General features: G+C 38.0%; 1 non-coding gene across 1 annotated transcript; it reads right to left on the reverse strand.

Moving 5' to 3' along the window:
- Positions 1–9,086: 9,086 nt before the first annotated feature.
- On the reverse strand, positions 9,087–9,193 carry LOC120861206. Its single transcript, XR_005720506.1, has one exon. It is a non-coding gene; the product is annotated as a U6 spliceosomal RNA (small nuclear RNA).
- Positions 9,194–10,882: the final 1,689 nt, after the last annotated feature.

Genomic DNA, 10,882 nt, shown 5'->3' on the forward strand with positions numbered 1-10,882 from the left:
AGGGTGACAATATACAGCCTTGATGTACTCCTTTCCCAATTTGGAAGCAGTCTGTTGTTTCAGGTCTGGTTCTAACTGCTGCTTCTTGACCTGCATACAGATTTCTCAGGAGGCAGGTAAGGTGGTCTGGTATTCCCATCTCTTGAAGAATTTTCCACAGTTTTTTTGTGACCCACACAGTCAAAGGCTTGGCATAGTCAATAAAGCAGAAGTAGCTGTTTTTCTGAAACTATCTTGTTTTCTGATGATCCAAAAAATGTTGGTAATTTGATCTCTGGTACCTCTGTCTTTTTAAAATCCAGCTTGAACATCTGGAAGTTCTCAATTCATATATTGTTGAAGCCTAGCTTGGAGAATTTTGAGCATTACTTTGCTAGCATGTGAGGTGACTGCAACTATGTGGTGGTTTGAACATTCTTTGGCATTGCCTTTCATTGGGATTGGATTGAAACCTGAAATTTTCCAATCCTGTGGCCACTGCTGAGTTCTCCAAATTTGCTGACATATTGAATGCAGCACTTTTACAGCATCAACTTTTAGGATTTGAAATAACTCAACTGGAATTCTATCACCTCCACTCACTTTGTTCATAGTGATGTTTCCTAAGGCCAATTTGACTTCATGTTCCAGAATATCTGGCTCTCGGTGAGTGATCACACCATCATGGTGATCTGGGTCATGAAAATCTTTTTTTGTGTGGTTCTTCTGTGTATTGTTGCCACCCTTCTTAATATCTTCTGCTTCTGTTAGGTCCATACCATTTCTGTCCTTTTTGTGCCCATCTTTGCATGAAATGTTCCCTTGGTATCCTTAATTTTCTTGTAGAGAACTCTAGTCTTTCCCCTTCTATTTTTTTCCTCTATTTATTTGCATTGATCACTGAAAAAGTCTTTCTTATCTCTCCTTGCTATTCTTTGGAACTCTGCATTCAGATTCATATGTCTTTCCTTTTCTCCTTTGCCTTTAGCATCTCTTCTTTTCTCAGCTATTTGTAAGGCCTCCTCGGACAGCCATTTTGCCATTTTGCATTTCTTTTTCTGAGGGATGATCTTGATCACTGCCTCTTGCACAGTGTCATGAACCTCTGCCCATAGTTCTTCAGGCTCTATCAGTCTAATCCCTTAAATCAATTTATGACTTCCACTGTATAATCATTAAGGATTTGATTTAGTCCATACCTGAATGGTCTAGTGGTTTCCCCTACTTTTTTCAGTTTAAGCCTGAATTTGACAATAAGGAGTTCATAATCTGAGCCACAGTCAGCTCCCAGTCTTGTTTTTGCTGACTGTATAGAGCTTCTCCATCTTTGACTGCAAAGAATATAACAAACCTGATTTCAGTATTGACTGTCTGTTGATGTCCATGTGTAGAGTTGTCTCTTGTGTGTTTGGAAGAGGGTGTTTGCTATGACCAGTGCATTCTCTTAGCAAAACTCTGTTAGCCTTTGTCTTGCTTCATTTTGTACTCCAAGGCCAAACTTGCCTGTTACTCCAGGTATCTTTTGACTTCCTACTTTTGCTTTCCAGGCCCTATGATGAAAAGGACATCTTTTTTTTTTTGGTGCTAGCTCTAGAAGGTCTTATAGGTGCTCATAGAAATATTCAACGTCAGCTCCTTTGACATTAGTGATTCTAGCATAGGCTTGGATTACTGTGATATTGAATGGTTTGCCTTGGAAAAGAACAGAGATCATTCTGTCATTTTTGAGACTGCACACAAGTACTGCATTTCAGACTCTTTTGTTGACTATGAGGGCTACTTCATTTCTTCTAAGGGATTCTTGCTCACAGTAGTAGATATAATGGTCTTCTGAATTAAATTCACCCATTCCAGTCCATTTTAGTTCACTGATTCCTAAAATGTTGATGTTCACACTTGTCATCTCTTGTTTGACAACTTCCAACTTACCTTGATTCATGGATCTAACATTCCAGCTTCCTATGCAATATTATTCTTTATAGCATCAGACTTTACTTACATCATCAGTCACATCCACAACTGGGCACTGTTTTCACTTTGGCTCCATCTCTTCATTCTTTCTGAAGTTATTTCTCCACTCTTCTCCAGTATCACATTGGGCACCTACCAACCTGGGGAGTTCATCTTTCAGTGTCATGTCTTTTTGCCTTTTTATACTGTTCATGGGGTTCTCAAGGCAAGAATACTGAAGTGGTTTGCCATTCCCTTCTCCAGTGGACAATGTTTTGTCAGAACTCTCCACTATGACCTGTCCATCTTGGATGGCCCTACATGACATGGCTCATAGTTTCATTGAGTTATGCAAGGCTGTAGTCCATGCGATCAGTTTGATTAATTTTCCATGACTGTGTTTTTCATTCTGTTTGCCCTGTGATGGATAAGAATAAGAGGCTTATGGAAGCTTCCTGATGGAAGGGACTGACTGTGGGGGAAACTGGTTCTTGTTCTGAAAGGTGGGGCCATGCTCAGTAAATCTTTAATCCAATTTAATATAAAGATCTGACTAATCAAAGCTACGATTTTTCATATAGTCATTTATGGATGTGAGAATTGGACCATAAAGAAAGCTGAGCACTGAACAACTGATGCTTTCAAATTGTGGTGCTGGAGAAGACTCTTGAGTGATCTTTGGATTGCAAGGAGATCAAATCAGTCAGTCCTGAAGTGCATCAGTCCTGAATATTCATAGGAAGGACTGATGCTGAAATTGAAACTCCAATACTTTGGCCACCTCATGTGAAGAACTGACTAATTGGAAAAGATCCTGATACTGGGAAAGTTTGAAGGCAGGAGGAGAAGCAGACAACAGAGGATGAGATGATTGGATGGCATCACCAACTCGATGGACATGAGTTTGAGCAAGTTCCCAGTGTTGATGATGGAGAGGGAAGCCTGGCATCTGTGTGGTCACAAAGAGTTGAACACGGCTGAGACACTGAACTGAACTGAACTTGCATGAAATGTTCCCTTGGTATCTCTAATTTTCTTGAAGTGATCTCTAGTCTTTCCTATTATATTGTTTTCCTATATTTCTTTGTATTGATGGCTAAAGAAGGTTTTGTTATCTCTCCTTGCTTTTCTCTGGGGGCTCTGCATTCAGACGGGTATATCTTTCCTTTTCTCCTTTGTTTTTAGCTTCTCTTCTTTTCCCAGCTATTTGTAAGTCTTCCTCAGACAGCCATTTTTCCTTTTTGCATTTCTTTTTCTTGGGGATTTTCTTGACCTTGTGGCCAGTACTCTGTGATCCCAATGGAAGGGGCCAGGTTCAAACCCTGATCAGAGAACTAGACTCCACATGCCAAAAGAATTCAAGGTAATGATCATAAATATACTCAACAAACTTGAGGAAAGAATGGATGAACACAATGAGAGTTCAACAAAGAGTTAGAGAATATTAAGAACAATCAAGCAGGGTGAAGAATGTAATAACTTAAATATACTGGAAGGAATCAACAGTAGGTTGATACAAAGGATGATACAAAGGAGTGAATCAGTATCAAAGATGTTACAAAGGAGTGAATCAGCAAGCTGAAATAGGGGTGTAAATCACCAAGCAGAACAGAAAAAATATTAAAAAGTGAAAATAGTTTTAGAGTCCTCTTATTACAATGTCCGGAGAAGGCAATGGCACCTCACTCCAGTACTCTTGCTTGGAAAATCCCATTGACGGAGGAGCCTGGTAGGCTGCAGTCCATGGGGTCGCTAAGAGTCGGACACGACTGAGCGACTTCACTTTCACTTTTCACTTTCATGCATTGGAGAAGGGAAATGGCAACCCACTCCAGTGTTCTTGCCTGGAGAATCCCAGGGACGGGGGATCCTGGTGGGCTGCCGTCTATGGGGTCACACAGAGTCAGACACGACTGAAGTGACTTAGCAGCAGCAGCAGCAGCATTGCAATATCAAGCAAAGGAACATTTACGTTATTGTGGTCCCAGACTTACTTGAAAAACTAAGAACTGCAACTTTTTTAATCTGGGGGAGAAAACAGATATTCAGGTCCAGGAAGTACCGAGTCCTAAAGAAGATAAATCCAAAGATGTCCAAAGCAAGATACATTATAATTAAAATGGTAAAACTTTAAGATAAAAGGAAAATCTTTAAAGCATCAAGAGAAAAGAAATTGCTTATATACAAGTGAGTTTCCATAAGACTATGAGTTTGCCAGAGAAAATTTTAAGGCCATATGGGAGTGGCACAAATTATAAAACAATAAAATGAAAAAAACTACAGTGAAGAATATTCTACCTGGAAGGGTTATTGTTAAGATTTGAAAGAAGGATGAAGAAATTTACAGACAAAAGCTAAAGAAGTTCATGATCTACAGACTGACTTTACAAGAAATGCTAAAGAGACTTGTCTAAACAGAAAGAAGAGACCACAATTAAAAATATAAAAATTATGAATGAAAAAAAAATTATGAATGGAAAATTCTCACTGTTAAGGAAAATATACAGAAAAGGTAGTAGAGCAACCGTTTACAAACCTAGTGGGAAAGTTAAATAACTGTCCCACTTTTTTACTAAAAGTAGTAAAAAAAAAAACCCCATCCATATTCACACTAAGTATTTACGGGATACACAAAAACAAAACAAAAGTAAATTATGATGTCAAAAATATTAAATGAAAGGGGAGTAAAAATGCGGGGTTGTTCAAATGTGCTCAAAATGAAGAGATCATCACTTAAATTATCTTTTATATAATCATATTTTTGTTGTTTCATTGCTAGGTCATGTCTGATCCTTTTGCAAACCCATGGACTGTAGTCTGCCAGGCTTCTCCATCCATGGTATTTTCCAGGGAATAATACTGGAATGGGGTGCTATTTCCTTCTCCAAGTGATCTTCCTGATCAAGGGGTAGAACCAGCAATTCCGGCCAGGTCTCTGCATTGCAGGCAGATTCTTTACCACTGAGCCACTGAGGAAGCACCAATTATATATATGACCTCCTTTACATATATTTATGATTGGGGCTTCTTCATATACATATATATATATACACACACACACATATATATATATATAGTTATGTATGAACATCACGGTAATCATAAGCCAAAAAATGATAGATACACAAAAAGAGAGAAAGAAATCCAAACATAATTCTAAAGGAGGTCTCAAATCACAAGGGAAGAGAGAAAAAAAGAAAGGAGAAAAAAGTACAAAACAGTCTGAAAACAATTAACAAAATAGAGATGAGTACACTCCTACCAGGGGCTTCCCCGGTAGTTCAGTTGGTAAAGGATCCACCTGCAGTGCAGGAGACCCCAGTTCAATTCCTGGGTCAGGAATATCCGCTGGAGATGGGATAGGCTACCCACTCCCATATTCTTGGGCTTCCCTGGTGGCTTAGCTGGTAAAGAATCCATCTGCAATGCAGGAGACCTGGCTTCAATCCCTGGGCTGGGAAGATCCCCTGGAGAAGGGAACGGCTACCCACTCCAGTATTCTGGCCTGGAGGATTCCACGGACTGTATAGTCCATGGGGTCACAAAGAATCAGACACGACTGAGCAACTTTCACTCACACACCTATCATAGTGTTAATCACTCAATTGTGTCCAACTCTTTGTGACTCCATTGGCTGTAGCCCACTGGGCTCCTCTGTCCATGGAATTCCCCAGGCAAGAATAATGGAGTGGGTTGCCATTCCCTTCTCTATTCTTCTTCTGCCATTCTCTTCATACACCTATCATAATTGCTTCAAATATAAATAGACTAAATAATCAAAAGGAATAGAGTGGCTAAATAGATTAAAAAAAAACAAGTCCCCCATATATGTTGCCTACAAAGCACTCATTTCACATTTAAAGACATACCAACTGAAAGTGAGAAGATAGAAAAGGTATTCCATGAAAATAAAAATAGAATGAAGGCTGGGGTAGTAACATTCATATTAGACAAAATAGATTTTAAAACAAAGATTTTAGCAAGAGACAAAAAAGGACATTACATAATGATAAAGGATAAACCTAACAAGATAATAAAACAATTATAAATACACATGCATCTAAATATGTACAACAAATATTAACAAACATAAAGAGAGAAACACAATAATAGTAGTATTATATAATTATATATATATAATTATATAATAACAGTAACACAATAATAGTAGGGGACTTTAATGTCCCAACTTATATCAATGGACAGATCATCCAGAAAAAATCAATAAGGAAACACTATTTAAATCTCACATTATATCAGATACCACTCATAGATATACACAGAACATTCCATGCAAAAGTAACAGAATACACATTTTTTTTTTTCAAATGAACATGAAGCATTCTCTAGAGTATATAAATACTAAGGCATGAAACAAGTCTCAATAAATTTGAGAAGATTGAAATCTTAACAAGCATCTTTTTCAAGAACAACTATAAGAGACTAGAAATCAACTACAGAGAAAAAACTGTGAAAAACACAAACATATGGTGTCAAACAACATGCTACTCAACAGTCAATGGGTCACTAAAGAAACCGAAGAGAGTATTTAAAAATATCAGAAGACAAATGAAGCTGTAAACACGATGATCCAAAATCTATGGGGTGCTGCAAAAGCTGTTCTAAGAGAGAAGTTTATTGTGATGCAACCTTATCTAAGAAAATATAAAATTGACTGATTTTCAGTCCAGTTCAGTTCAGTTGCTCAGTCATGTCTGACTCTTTGTGACCCCATGAATTGCAGCACGCCAGGCCTCCCTGTCCATCACCAACTCCTGGAGTTCACTCAAACTCATGTCCATCGAGTTGGTGATGCCATCCAGCTATCTCATCCTCTGTCATCCCCTTCTCCTCCTCCCCCCAATCCCTCCAGCATCAGAATCTTTTCCATTGAGTCAACTCTTCACATTACGTGGCCAAAGTGCTGGAGTTTCAGTTTTAGCATCATTCCTTCCAAAGAACACCCAGGACTGATCTCCTCTAGAATGGACTGGTTGGATCTCCTTGCATTCCAAGGGATTCTCAAGAGTCTTCTCCAACACCACAGTTCAAAAGCATCAATTCTGTGCTCAGGTTTCTTCACAGTCCAACTCTCACATCCATACTTGACTACTGGAAAAACCATAGCCTTGACTAGACGGACCTTTGTTGGCAAAGTAATGTCTCTGCTTTTGAATATGCTATCTAGGTTGGTCATAACTTTCCTTCCAAGGAGTAAGCGTCTTTTAATTTCATGGCTGCAATCACCATCTGCAGTGATTTTGGAGCCCCCAAAAATAAAGTCTGACACTGTTTCCACTGTTTCCCCATCTATTTCCCATGAAGTGATGGGACAAGATGCCATGATCTTAGTTTCCGAGTGTTGAGGTTTTTTTTTTTTTTTCCTTTATTTTACTTTACAATTCTGTATTGGTTTTGCTATACATTGACATGAATCCACCACGGGTGTACATGCGCTCCCAAACATGAACCCCCCTCCCACCCCCCTCCCCACAACATATCTCTGGGTCATCCCCGTGTACCAGCCCCAAGTGTGCCGTATCCTGCATCGGACATAGACTAGCAATTCGATTCTTACATGATATTATACATGTTTCAATGCCATTCTCCCAAATCATCTTACCCTCTTCCTCTCCCTCTGAGTCCAAAAGTCCGCCATACACATCTGTGTCCTTTCTGCTGTCCTGCACACAGGGTCATCATTGCCATCTTTCTAAATTCCATATATATGTGTTAGTATACTGTAATGGTGTTTTTCTTTCTGGCTTACTTCACTCTGTATAATTGGCTCCAGTTTCATCCATCTCATCAGAACTGATTCAAATGTATTCTTTTTAATGGCTGAGTAATACTCCACTGTGTATATGTACCACAGTTTTCTTATCCATTCATCTGCTGATGGACATCTAGGTTGTTTCCATGTCCTGGCTATTATAAACAGTGCTGCGATGAACATTGGGGTACATGTGTCTCTTTCAATTCTGGTTTCCTCAGTGTGTATGCCCAGCAGTGGGATTGCTGGGTCATAAGGCAGTTCTATTTGCAATTTTTTAAGGAATCTCCACACTGTTCTCCATAGTGGTTGTACTAGTTTGCATTCTCACCAACAGTGTAGGAGGGTTCCCTTCTCTCCACACCCTCTCCAGCATTTATTGCTTGCAGATTTTTGGATCGCAGACATTCTGACTGGTGTGAAGTGGTACCTCATTGTGGTTTTGATTTGCATTTCTCTAATAATGAGTGATGTTGAGCATCTTTTCATGTGTTTGTTAGCCATATGTATGTCTTCTTTGGAGAAATGTCTGTTTAGTTCTTTGGCCCATTTTTTGATTGGGTCGCTCATTTTTCTGGAATTGAGCTGCAGGAGTTGCTTGTATATTTTTGAGATTAGTTGTTTGTCAGTTGCTTCATTTGCTATTATTTTCTCCCATTCTGAAGGCTGTCTTTTCACTTTGCTTATAGTTTCCTTTGTTGTGCAGAAGCTTTTAATTTTAATTAGGTCCCATTTGTTTATTTTTGCTTTTATTTCCAGAATTCTGGGAGGTGGATCATAGAGGATCCTGCTGTGGTTTATGTCGGAGAGTGTTTTGCCTATGTTCTCCTCTATGAGTTGTATAGTTTCTGGTCTTACATTTAGATCTTTAATCCATTTTGAGTTTATCTTTGTGTGCGGTGTTAGAAAGTGATCTAGTTTCATTCTTTTACAAGTGGTTGACCAGTTTTCCCAGCACCACTTGTTAAAGAGATTGTCTTTACTCCATTGTATATTCTTGCCTCCTTTGTCAAAGATAAGGTGTCCATATGTGTGTGGATTTATCTCTGGGCTTTCTATTTTGTTCCATTGATCTATATTTCTGTCTTTGTGCCAATACCATACTGTCTTGATGACTGTGGCTTTGTAGTAGAGCCTGAAGTCAGGCAAGTTGATTCCTCCAGTTCCATTCTTCTTTCTCAAGATTGCTTTGGCTATTCGAGGTTTTTGGTATTTCCATACAAATCTTGAAATTATTTGTTCTAGTTCTGTGAAAAATATCGCTGGTAGCTTGATAGGGATTGCATTGAATTTGTAAATTTCTTTGGGTAGTATACTCATTTTCACTATATTGATTCTTCCAATCCATGAACATGGTATATTTCTCCATCTATTAGTGTCCTCTAAAAATATGGAATGCTTCACGAATTTGCATGTCATCCTTGCGCAGGGGCCATGCTAATCTTCTCTGTATCGTTCCAATTTTAGTATATGTGCTGCCGAAGCGAGCACCCGAGTGTTGAGTTTTAAGCCAACTTTTTCCCTCTCCTCTTTCACTTTCATCAAGAGGCTCTTTAGTTCTTCTCCTTTCTGCCGTAAGGGTGGAGTCATCTGCATATCTGAGGTTATTGATATTTCTCCCGGCTGACTTTAGACCTAAAGAAATTAGAAAATGAAGAACAAAGCCCAAAGTAATTACAAGAAAAGAATTCATAAATATCAGAGTGAAAATAAATAAATTAGAGACTTAAAGATAATAGAAAACATCAATGAAAATAAGAGCTGGTTCTTTCAAAAGAAATTTTAATAAGACTCATCAAAAAAAGATGAGAGAGAGCCCAAATAAATAAAATCAGAAAAGAAAGAGAAGAAATTATAACCAACACCTTAAAAGGACAAAGAATCTCAATAAAATTATAGACCAATAAAAAGACCAATGTAGAATAATTGGATAAGCTCCTAGAAATATACAGTCTCCCAAAACTGAATTAGGAACAAATATGATGACCAGTAATGAAATTTAATCAAGAGGCAAAACTCTCCACAAACAAAAGTCTAAGACATGACGTCTTCAAATATTTAAAGAGTGTTAACATCTACCTTTCTCAAACTATTCTAAAAAATTAGAGAGTAAAGAAACCTTTTCAACACCTTTTCAACTGGTAACACCTGTCTGCTGCTGCTGAGTCACTTCAGTCATGTCTGATTCTGTGTGACCCCATGGACTGCAGCCCACCAGGCTCCTCCATCCACGGGATTTTCCAGGCAAGAGTACTGGAGGGGGGTGCCATTGCCTTCTCCAAACACCTGTCTAAAGGCCGGTATTCCCCTAATACCAGAACCAGAGAAAGACACCACAAAAAAAGAAAATTACAGGCCAATATCTCTGATGATCATAGGTGAAAAAACTCTCAACAAAATATTAGCCAACTAAATTCAACAATACATTAGAAGGATGATATACTATGATCAGATACAATTTATTTCATGGATGTAAAGATGGTTCAATATATTCACAAATCAAACAATGTGATACATCACATTAACAAACTGAAGAACAAAAATTATATTTTCATCTCAATAGATACAGAAAAAACTTTTGAAAAATTCAGCCTCCACTTATGATTAAAAACTCTTAACAAAGTAGGAATAGATGAAACATACTTCAACATAATAAAGGTCATATATGACAAGCCCACAGTTAACATCATGTTCAACAATGAAAAGCCAAAGCATTTCTTGTATGACCAGGGAACTAAGATACCCTAACTGAATGGAAGGCCAAAAAAAGCTTTCAATAAATTTCATTTCTAAAAATGATTAATATATATAACCTGCTGTTTTTCTATATGCTAACAATGAAAACTCAGGAATAAAAACAGAAAACAATCACTTTTACAATTGCATCAGAGTGATTAAAATACAAATACCTAGGGATAAACGTAGAAAGTTACTTGGAAAACTAAAATACATTGATGAAAGAAATGACATAACACAAACTAGTGGAAAGATATTTGGTTCTCATGGATTGGAAGAATTAATATTGCTAAAATGACCATTTCTACACAAGGCAGTCTACAAATTCAATGCAATCCCTATCATAGTACCAATAATGTTTTTCACAAAACTAAATCAGATGATCACATGGATCACAGCCTTGTCTAATGGAATGAAACTATGAGCCATGCCATGTAGGGCCAC

This window comes from Oryx dammah, unplaced genomic scaffold (assembly GCF_014754425.2).
Source record: "Oryx dammah isolate SB20612 unplaced genomic scaffold, SCBI_Odam_1.1 HiC_scaffold_11229, whole genome shotgun sequence".
In the NCBI taxonomy this organism is placed as follows: Eukaryota; Metazoa; Chordata; class Mammalia; order Artiodactyla; family Bovidae; genus Oryx; species Oryx dammah.